Source organism: Dermacentor silvarum, chromosome 1 (assembly GCF_013339745.2).
Source record: "Dermacentor silvarum isolate Dsil-2018 chromosome 1, BIME_Dsil_1.4, whole genome shotgun sequence".
Lineage (NCBI taxonomy): Eukaryota > Metazoa > Arthropoda > Arachnida > Ixodida > Ixodidae > Dermacentor > Dermacentor silvarum.
Window position 1 is genome coordinate 218,797,092 of NC_051154.1, and position 10,674 is coordinate 218,807,765.

Sequence of the window (10,674 nt, forward strand, 5' to 3'; positions counted from 1 at the left end):
ACCTCCCTCCGCGGCGCGTTGCCCGCGACAGGAAGACGGCGCGCTTCCTTCCCGCTTCGCTCTGTTGCGTGCGCGAGATAGAGCCGCGATCGCCGGCTCACCTTCATACGATTTCACTCGCACATACAGAATACGGCGCACGGCGTCGATTTTGTCGCCCTTGGACTTTGTACGGAACCTCACGGTGATGACGACGGCGACGGCAGAAATGTGCTTGGAGTGTCTATATCATTGCTTCGCAATAAAATGCTTTTATCTAGCACGTATTGAGCAACAGAAAGTTGTATCGAGAGCTTTTCATGTTGCTCTACAAGTTTCTCTGACATTTTTCATCTAATATTATGTATGAAAAGCTGATTATTAATTAAGACTAACTTTTTAATTAGGTGGAATGCAAAAAAAAAAATCTGAGCATCTCCAAGCGACGGCAAAAAACATTACCTAGGTTCTGTCCAGCTACGTGGTATTTGAATATTTTTAAATCTTGGTGCATGATAGTAGGGATACCCTGTATACTATAACAAGTTTGTAGAATGTCGCATCGAAGTAGTTTGTGACGTTCCTTTTGGCTATGGTTGCTTTTATATACGGCAGACAGGCCTCGGTATCAAAGAGACATTAATTGAACACAACCATTGTCCAATGAAATGCAATCTTACCTTTCTATGCACCGTTGTGATAGCAAGTGTGTTCTCCTAAAGTGGCAGATAGTGAACTTCTCTCAAGAAAAACGAATTAATGAGGGCGTCTTATTGGACTAGGTGAGGCTTATCAGTAGGCTCTAGCACATGCGTTAGCTTTCGATTATCTTGCATAAAGAGGAGTTTTAATCTCGATACCGTTATCTTTCGATAGTGCCCATACGTGTACATGATTGATGGATTGGCGGTGCCTTCCCATGATTACGCACAGACAGTTATTTTTTTCTATTTCTTCTTTTTCGCCACTCCCCTTTCTGCTTATAGTCGGCGTCTGTGTTCTTTCTCATTCTTCTTGATTCCGCGTTTTGATGCCTGCCTTTTCGTACCATATGAGCCATCTTGCTCAACTTCCTGTCATTCTGATTATCTCTGACCACCGAAGTGAATACCTGCGTCATCGCTCCACCTTGTAATACGGTGGACGCTACGTTGATGGATATGCATGCATTTAGGAGCGAATTGTTTTCTGCCGCGAGTGAAATAATTTCTTGAGTGAACGAATTTCGGCTTCCACTGAAAACCTCTTCAACTTGATTTTTTTTTTTTCATGGCTCGCAGCATGACATAACCTACTGCTCCTCCGAAACGTAACTGAGGCTGTTTAAGTATGAGCGATTGAGACGTCTTAGAACCGCCAAAACTGCATCGTGGCCATTACTGACCGTTCAAATATTTCTTGTTCACAATGACTCATCCTTCGAAAGGGTTTCTTCTAAATCTCTAGTCGATTAGGCCCCGTTATCTGTATGTGTAAAACGGGCAGCTCTAGAGTAGCGGCGATGCTTGGCCGACGCTGAATGTATCAACTCGCCTAGCAAGAAAAACGTACAAGGCCACTTTGCCTGGCATCGTGCCCAGCGGCCTTCGCACGTACTCGTTCGCACTTGGCTCTTTATCGGCGATGCTAACATGAAGTCATCCAAGAAGGCACATTCACCTTTTAGAAGTTGTACTTGCTCGGTAGTAGTCGTATGATCTCACCTATATGCTGCCTATTTAGTGAAGCAGCAAGAAAATAATATTCACTCGGCTTAGTCGACATTACGGGGGCCCGTCTGTGGAGGAATCTATGCTGTGAAGGCCGCTTTGCCCAAGACGCACTCACTTTGTACACTCACTCACTCAGTCGTTGAAATCGTGTCGTCGCAATCATACGATTGTTGTCACCATCTTCGTCACCTTGTTGCTATCATCACACACGATCGCGTCCCGCAGACGACTGCTCGTGTTACACGAAACAATTCCGGGGTATTACGTACCAAAACCACCATCTGATTACGAGGCACGCCGTAGTGGGGGACTCCAGAATAATTTTGACCAGCTGGGGTTCTTGAACATGCAGCCAATCTACAGTACACGGGCATTTTTGCATTTCGCCCCCACCGAAATGCGACCGCCGCGGCCGGGATCTTATACCGCGATCACGTGCTTAGCAGTGTAACGCCAAAGCCAGTAAGCAACCACGGCGGGTCGCATTACACCAACACGCATTTCCGCCTGGTAACGCTTCGCGGATGGATGGATGGCTGTATGGAATAAACTTTATTGAGTCCTGCAGATCGTGACTCATCACGACGCGGGCCGCTCCCACGTAGGGACCGACAGGCCAAGCCTCTCGGCCGCATCGCGGGCCTGTTGGACAGCCCAGAGTTGTTCAGCCAGAAGCGGACAGTGGAAGGCCGCATCCCACCTGGGTTGGGATTCCCCCAAGCCAGGTCTCCCAAACCGGGCCTCCACATCCCACTGCACTGGTTTGGAGTTCCGCGAACAATGCTGAATATTCCACTACCTGCAAAATGCTTCGCATAACATTGATTGCCACAGTACATGGGATCCTCCTTATTCTTTATATATAATTATATATATATATGTATATATACATATATATATATATAGAGAGAAAGAGACAAGTGAGCCTGTTCTTTGTTCACAAGGGTGGCAGTTTGGGCGAGTTGTTTTTTTATAAAGTTTCCCTGAATTAGCGCAACTCAGAAAGAGTGAAGGAAAAAATTAAATTAAATTTATGGGGTTTTACGTGCCAAAACCAGTTCTGATTATGAGGCACGCCGTAGTGGGGGACTCCGGAAATTTGGACCACCTGGGGTTCTTTAACGTGCACCTAAATCTAAGTACACGGGTGTTTTCGCATTTCACCCCCATCGAAATGCGGCCGCCGTGGCCGGGATTCGATCCCGCGACCTCGTGCTCAGCAGCCCAACACCATAGCCACTGAGCAACCACGGCGGGCAAAGAGTGAAGGAAATAAGACGAACACGGCAAAGCAGGAGACCGGGGGGCGCTAAACTTCTAAGTGATTTATTTCGTGACGCCTGTAAAAGCTTATATACTCACTGCAAGCAAACAACACGCACATATCTCATAGTACACGTGCCGGTAAACTAAGAAACGCCAATTCTTCACATGATAAAGCTATAGACGGCAAGCTTAGAAGCATGTGTCTTAATCATGCTTAGCTGCAGCTTCTACTTCACGCGTCAGCTGATTATGAGAACATCTTGTAACAGCACATCTGTGGAAGTCAGGGGTGCAGCCATAGCTATTGCGGTCAAATACAAGAAAACTGCCTGCTGCGATTTTATTTTTACCGTTTCTGTGCTCGGCCGAACATGTTATTCATGAGAAAGCATTATATGGCTCATGAAGCGGAAGAACACTTTGCGCTGGGACACACTTCAAAAACGTAGGGAAGTTCTTCGGTTAAAATTTTTTCATAAAATATTTCATTCAAGAACTGGAATTGACTGAACCCAATATATATTTAGCCCTGATTATGTGTCCGTACGAAGAGACCATTCGTTCAAGGTAAAGAATACAGGTGTCGGACTGACCTCTTCAAAATGTCTTTTTTCCCCAAAACAATTTCTGACTGGAACAAATTACCTGAGGAGATCGTGTCCATAACATCAAATGAATCATTTTCTGCCTTGCTGTGAAATTTTTATGTTTAACATTTTTGTGTTTTTCCTATCTGGATGTTATTTTTTCTTTCGCCGCCAGAGCGCGGTAGCATTTTGTGTACTTTTTCCTTTTTCACCTCCCCCCCCCCCCCACACCCCTCCACTGTAATGCCAGAAATGGCGCTGCGGGTACTGTGATCAATAAATAAATAAACCTACAAGGAGACCTAATGCGCATGAGCGTACTTCTGTTCTGAGTTACACAAACATTTTTGGAGGGAACGAGCAGATAAACCATGATTATCCCTTCCAAGGTTAGCGCCCGCCGTCGCATTAACAGTAACCTCGCGTGCGCAAGCGAGGCGGACTAGCACGCTTACTTTTAACGGTTTAGAGTTCCAGGTATGTCGTATTCACGAATTACCTTGATGAACCGCCGCGTTTCATGGCACGCACTGCCTTAATCTATATGTAGATCAGATTCGGAAAAGTAAAGCTAAAATATACGTGTGTGCGCATGCTAATTCACAACGTTCAAGAGTTAATGTCACTGGTGAAAACCTGCTGAAGGGGCGCCCCTCAAAAAAAGAAAACAAGAGAAATGAAAAAGAATGCGATAAGGAAAGAGACATCCAAACGGACACAAACAGAAGGGCGGCTAATGATGTACTGGTAACAATTTTATTTTCTTTGCAGAACTTGCGTGCCTTTTGGTCAAGGTTTCTGAAAGTTAAAACGGTATACCTGCACGTTTTGGACTGCATGATGCAAAACACCTTCGTTCTTTGTAACGTGATCCTGAAAGTTGTGCTTTTCTTGGGGATATTAATTTCCTATTTTATTTTGGCCATAAGAAGGTCCACACGCACACAGTCCCCGCCATCCGTCCAAGAACGTTTCCTTATGCATAACTTCAGAGTCCCATTCGCTTAGCGCCGCTGACAAGCACAGAAAAGGAACCATAAGAACCTTCAGAGGGATTTGGTGGTTGCGTCTCTTACCGCGTTCATGAGACATAGATTATAGTCGCAATGGGAAGGTAGATCTAGCTTTGAGTAATCAGTCGATCATAGTCAGGGACGAATTCCTGCTTTGTCACGCTCTAGTTGGGACTCGATAATCCGGGACACTCCAACAACATCTGTGACGAGCAGTAATTCAAATTGCATCGCAGGCCACAAAGGTGGAGTGGGAAGCGACAGCAGCAAATTTAATACAGCAGGTGTTTTCTTTTTTTAAATATTTGAAGAGATTTATAAAAATGCATTGAGCATATATCGCATCATTGAGCCTCTTTTGGGGGATTGCATGAAGAGACAGGCATTACTTGCACGGCAAACTGCTATGTCCAGGTAGATATTTAAAATTCAATAATTAACTTTTAATTATTCCCTTTAAGGCACATGTTGTAATTGTGAACTTAAAGCTTAATGGTACTGAAGGTGTGTCTGGTAATTAAAGTCCGAAGACTAGCATTACGTTTTATGTATATATATCCCCAAAATCCGCTAAAAGCGCCATCTTGCCGCTCTAGTTCCTGACTGCCACAGGTACGCGTTTGGGAAACCGTTAATTGGGACGCCAATGTACTTCGTGGCACATTTCAAGGCAGGATATCTTGAAACTTTTGCTAGTCTTAAAGGGACAATAAAGAGAAACCGGAAGTTCAGCCTAAGTGGTAGATTATCCTATCAGGATCACAGACATACTATTCATTCTTACTGCGAACAGAGGTTTAATAAACGAGAAAATAGCGAAAAACTGAAGGGTAAGTGCTGACGCCCCTTCGAATTCCCAGCACTACACGTTCGTGACGTCGGAGATCACAAACGCAGCCCGGCCGCGATTGGTCGAGAGCGATGTATCGCTGTTAATAAAACGCAAAATGAAATACAACTTAAACGTACATAAACAGCATTTGCCAACTTTTTAAGCCGTTTCAAGCGAGGACGTACAAGTTTAGCGCAAAAATAAATAAGTATTAAGAAAAAATGTCCTGGCGTTACATGCGGTCATGATAGTTTCGTAGTTTTGTTTTTGCTCCACGCATCATCGCGCGCGCCTATTCCGCTGTACAGTGTTGCAGTGTTTGGTTGCGTGTTTCGTGGCTCGAAAAACATTGACTTCGCGGGAAACAGCCAGAAAATGTCTCGTGTGTATAGTGTTGAGGGCTGTACCAACGGCGCAAGGCGCTTGTTCAGGGGCAGCGGCAGTGTTGACCCGACTGTGTCCTTTCATGTGGTGTCGCGCGAAGAGCCTCGGCCTTCGCAATGGCTCAGTGCTCTGCCGATGATAAAATGGCAAAAGAGCCAGAGAAACCGATGGTGTGCTCTCTGCATTTCTCGTCCTCGGATTATGTATATAATCCTGCTTTCGGAAAGTATCTTGGCGTGCCCCAGAGGTCAGTCCTTTCTCGAGGAGCTGTCCCATCAATGTCGCCTTCATCAAATTCCCTACTGATGCCCCTGCAGCAGCAAACTGGCGGCTCGGTGAGTGCTGAATGTCATTAATAAAAACAGGAAAAACCATACCGAGTACGCTTGTGCTATCGGAACTTTCTACGCTTGTTCTATCGGAAACATTGTCGCCTGGCGTCGACGAAAACAAGGCTTCGCTTTCCGTCGGCGCGGCCAGCGGCTCACCGCCATCGTACGCGGAAACACCTACCGCGCGATCACGAAGGATCATTTCGCACTTCGTTCCACTGAAGTCGCTCAAATGCAGTCCTGCTTCCCTGGTGAGCTCTTCGTTGCAAGGTTCAGCGTCAGCAACGGTATCCATCGCGGCCACAGAACACCTTAGCAAAACTCGCAGCGAACGCAAACGCAGCGGCCATGCAGCCTATGATGGAGCGAGCGCCTCAGCCGTTTACGCAAGCGGTGACGTATCATGGCGCCCTCTGATTCACTGACAACAATTAAATTCGTGACGACACTGCTTCAGCGCCGAATCTGGGGTGAGAGAAATTGAGGAAGAGATATTTGTTCTTTGTTTACGAATTTCTCCGCTAATAACTCATATTTTTGCACCCAACAAAAACTGCATGCATTCCTGAAGGTCCCTCTTTTATTCCAGCTGAACTTCCTGTTTCTCTTTAGTGTCCCTGTAAGGATATCTGTTATATGCACATTGGACAGCACAACTGCTCGACTCCAGGAAGGAAGCAGGAATATAGGCGGAAAGACAGGGAGGTTAGCCAGTTCTCAGACCGGCTGGCTACGCTGTGCTGGGAATAGGGGGTGAGGGGAATAAAAGATAATAGAAAAGAGATGTTAGCCGAAAAGGAAAGTAAAACAAGAGAAAAAGGAAAGGAGATTACGGCACTGCTTAAAGTATGTATCTAACACCAGTTCTCCGCAACAAGCGCAACAACGCGTTCAAAGGCTTCTGTGCTGAGGTCGGTTTTGGCCAGTGTCCCAGGATTCTTTTCTCTGACAAAAGACGTTTATCAAGTCCATCTAACACTCTTGCAAGTTGTTTCCTGGGCACACTGAAGCGCGGACACTCACAGAGAAGGTGGGCGATTGTTTCCTAGCAGCCACAGTTACCGCATGTAGGGCATGTTGGCCATTCCGATCCGAAAGGAGTAAGCATTCGTGAAAGCTACGCCAAGCCACAAGCGGGACAGAAGCGTCTCCTCAGCTCTACATATTCCTGACGGAAAACGGAGCTGTAGATTCGGATCCAAGTTATGGAGGCGAGCGTTGGTAAATTCCGTCGAGTTCCACTGTGCAAGATTTCACAAATGCAACATGCACCCACAAGTGAATAATTAAAACAGTTATTATCCACCTGGACATTGTACTTTCCCTCGAAGGTAATTTCTGCCTCTTCCGAAAATCGACCAGAAAAGGAGAAATATCACTTTGTCTCATCTACGATATTCTACAATGTGTTTGAACCAAAAATAAAAATTTTAAATAAACATACGGGGTATATGATATATTGCAGTCTGTGCCCAGGTGCTTCGCGGGCTACCTGCTTATGAAGTGTGGCATAGACAAGGAGTACGAAAAAGATTAACTTCCCCAATAAAAGTGGCTAACGATGAAAACAGGAACACAAGGAAAGTCTTAGACGATTTTGAACGGCCCGCGAAAGAAGTTCACAAAACAAGTTTTTACCAAATGATCTATACACCTAGGCTGTCGATGGGCGGTAGGGGCATACTTGAACAGTGAGTGCTGTTGAAAGCAATCTATATTTCAATTGTATAAGTGGAACCAGCAATGACGCAAGCGGTATATTTTTCTATAGCTTCCACTTTCAACCCATCCCTCCAGGCAGCGTCAATCATCCAGTGGAACGCAAGAGGACTAAAGTCACGCCTTTCTGATGTTCGTAAGTTTGTATGTACTAATATGTTTCCAATCATTAAGATCTATGAGCCTAACATATCAAAACCAGTCAGATTATCAAGATACCAAGCTGTCCTGTCCACAAGCACTGGTGCATGCAGCAAAGTCATCGTTCTTATTCGTCGTGAACTCATGTATGTCCGTCAGCCGATTCCGCCTCACGATGGCAATAAATATGTTTGTCTAACAGCTAAACATCGCAAGCTCATGTTTACACTTTTAGAAATGTATATGTCGCCTTCAAATAATTTTTATTCCAAAAGATTACCAGACATCTGCACGATGTATCCTGCTTAATGGGTCATCATGCGAAATTTTAATGCAAACCATAGGGCGTGGGGAAGCACAAGGCCAAATGTAAGAGGACAAAGATTAGCATCAACGGCTTTTCACTCCTGAATGATGGTAGTGCAAAGTTCCTACGAGGCGTGAATTACGGCAGTTGTCATCACATAGGTTTTGTCTCTAGCGCTTTAAGCAGATGTGTTAAATGGTATTTGGATGCCGGTACTCACGGGAGTGATCATATTCCCATATACCTTATCATCAAAAAGATATGATTGTCCTTTCCAATGAGAGAGAGAGAGAGGTTCGAATAATTGACTGGACCACTTTTAAATCTGCCATGGAAGATGCTTGCCGAGAGGGCTTATCCTCTGGATTAGACGAAATAATCAGGTGTTCAATTTGAGACGCCACTCCCAAGGTTTCGTATAAGAACACAGGTTTGGATATAGAGTTGGAGCGACTTCGTGTGCTCCGCCGCCGTGCGGAACGGCGATATCGGCGAACAAAGTCTATTCGTGACTTTAGGACAGCGAGACGGATACAAAATAAAACCTAGCGTCGCATGGCTAGATTAGCATCTCAACGCTGAACAGCGTTTTTCCAGTCACTATAGACCCCCGGAAGCCACTTTCCCACATCTGGACAACCATGCGTGGTCTGCGTTCCCTCCCTGAACAACGTTTCCCATTCAAAGCGCTGGTATTCTTCCAGACGCGGCCACTGGAATTGATGTTGCAGAAGACGTTTGTGCGAGGATCGCTGGCCAAGTAACTGGTCGAGGCTCTCCTGGCCCCAGCGACATCCCAGTTTCGCATGACTGCCGCATGGATCTTCCTTTAAAAATGGAGGAGCTAGAGGCCGCTCTTGCTCTATGCATGCGTTTCTCATTCCCGGGTCAGGCAGAATATCCTACCACGCCTTCGCAAACATGAGTGAATGCGCCGGAGCGAACTGTTAGATCTCTACAACGTATCCAGGCAAGATGGCAAGGTTCCCCCGAAGAATGGAAGACAAGCCGCTTGGTCCCGCTCCTGAAGCATGGCGACTGTCCACTCTGACTCACCTCATACTCTCCAGTAGCGCCGGACGGCTGAGTGGAAAAGGTAATAGAAAAGATGATCCTTGCCCGCTGGGAGTGGTGCTTAGAACACCACAACGTGTATCCAAATTACGTGACTGGTTTCCGACGAGACCCTCATCAATATTTATTTATTCAAGTTACCCCTAAAGGCCCTCTGGTTGAGGCCATTACATAGGTTTTTTTTGTACAAATAGAGTTATAGTAGCGCAAACATGCTTCCAAGAAAACTATAATTAACAGTTCAAGCGGTTACAAAATTCATAAAAAATAATTCATCATAAAAAATGATACATCATAAAAAATAATACAGCAGAATAGATACAAAAAAATTGACATAACTAATGCATATATATTTACACTTTACATGAACAACACACGGGTAACAGATACAGTTATTGGTAGTTAAAGGAGAACTAATAAAAAACATATTCAAACAAAGGTATAAAGTCCGGTATCTAATAAAGTACATAGTAAAAGTATACAGTACAGTAAATTGAATAAAAGTGCTAAATACATTAAACATACAGAAAGAAACTAGTTAACAAACACAATGCGAAAAGAACAAAACCAGCGGAATATTAATCAGGGATGGTTGCCAGTACGCTATCGTGAATGAGATCCTGAAATTTGCTGATATTAGTTTCTGTAGCGATGTGAGAGTGCAAGCGGTTCCGATCCTTTGATGTGCGTGGTATGAGCGATTCAGCGTAGTGTTTAGAGTGACACATTATCGTTTCACTTTGTTAGGATGGTCCCGGCAAGGAAAGATATATCTGCTGGGTTCAGGAAAAATTCGTCATGGAGGGATGTGTCATGATAAAGTTTATGGAAAAGTGATAAGCGAGCAAGTTTACGGCAATGCGAAAGTTCCTGCACTTGAGCGCGATATTTTAAAGCAGTGACACTAGCGAAAGGTGAGTATTCAGAGTAGATGAAGCGAACAGCGCGGTTTTGAAGGGCTTCGGTGTCGTTAATAATTCAGTGTTTACAAGGATCCCAGATGGCAGATGCATATTCAATTTTAGGTCGGATTAACGTGGTGTTAGCAAGTTTACGAAGGTGAATAGGCGCTTGTCTAATGCTACCTTTAAGACGGCCGAGAGAACAATTAGTGGAAGCAAGGGTTGTGTTAATATGGCAATTCCATGATAAGTCAGATTAGATTGTAAATGAAGGCCAAGGTACTTGTACGTTGTTGTTAGTTCAACGGAGCTATCGTTTAATTTGTAAGACGATTTGTAGTAAACACAGTATGTAAACACGGTTAGTAAATGACATAACGTTTGTTTTACTGTGGTTAAGTGGCATTAGCCAGGATGAGCACCATG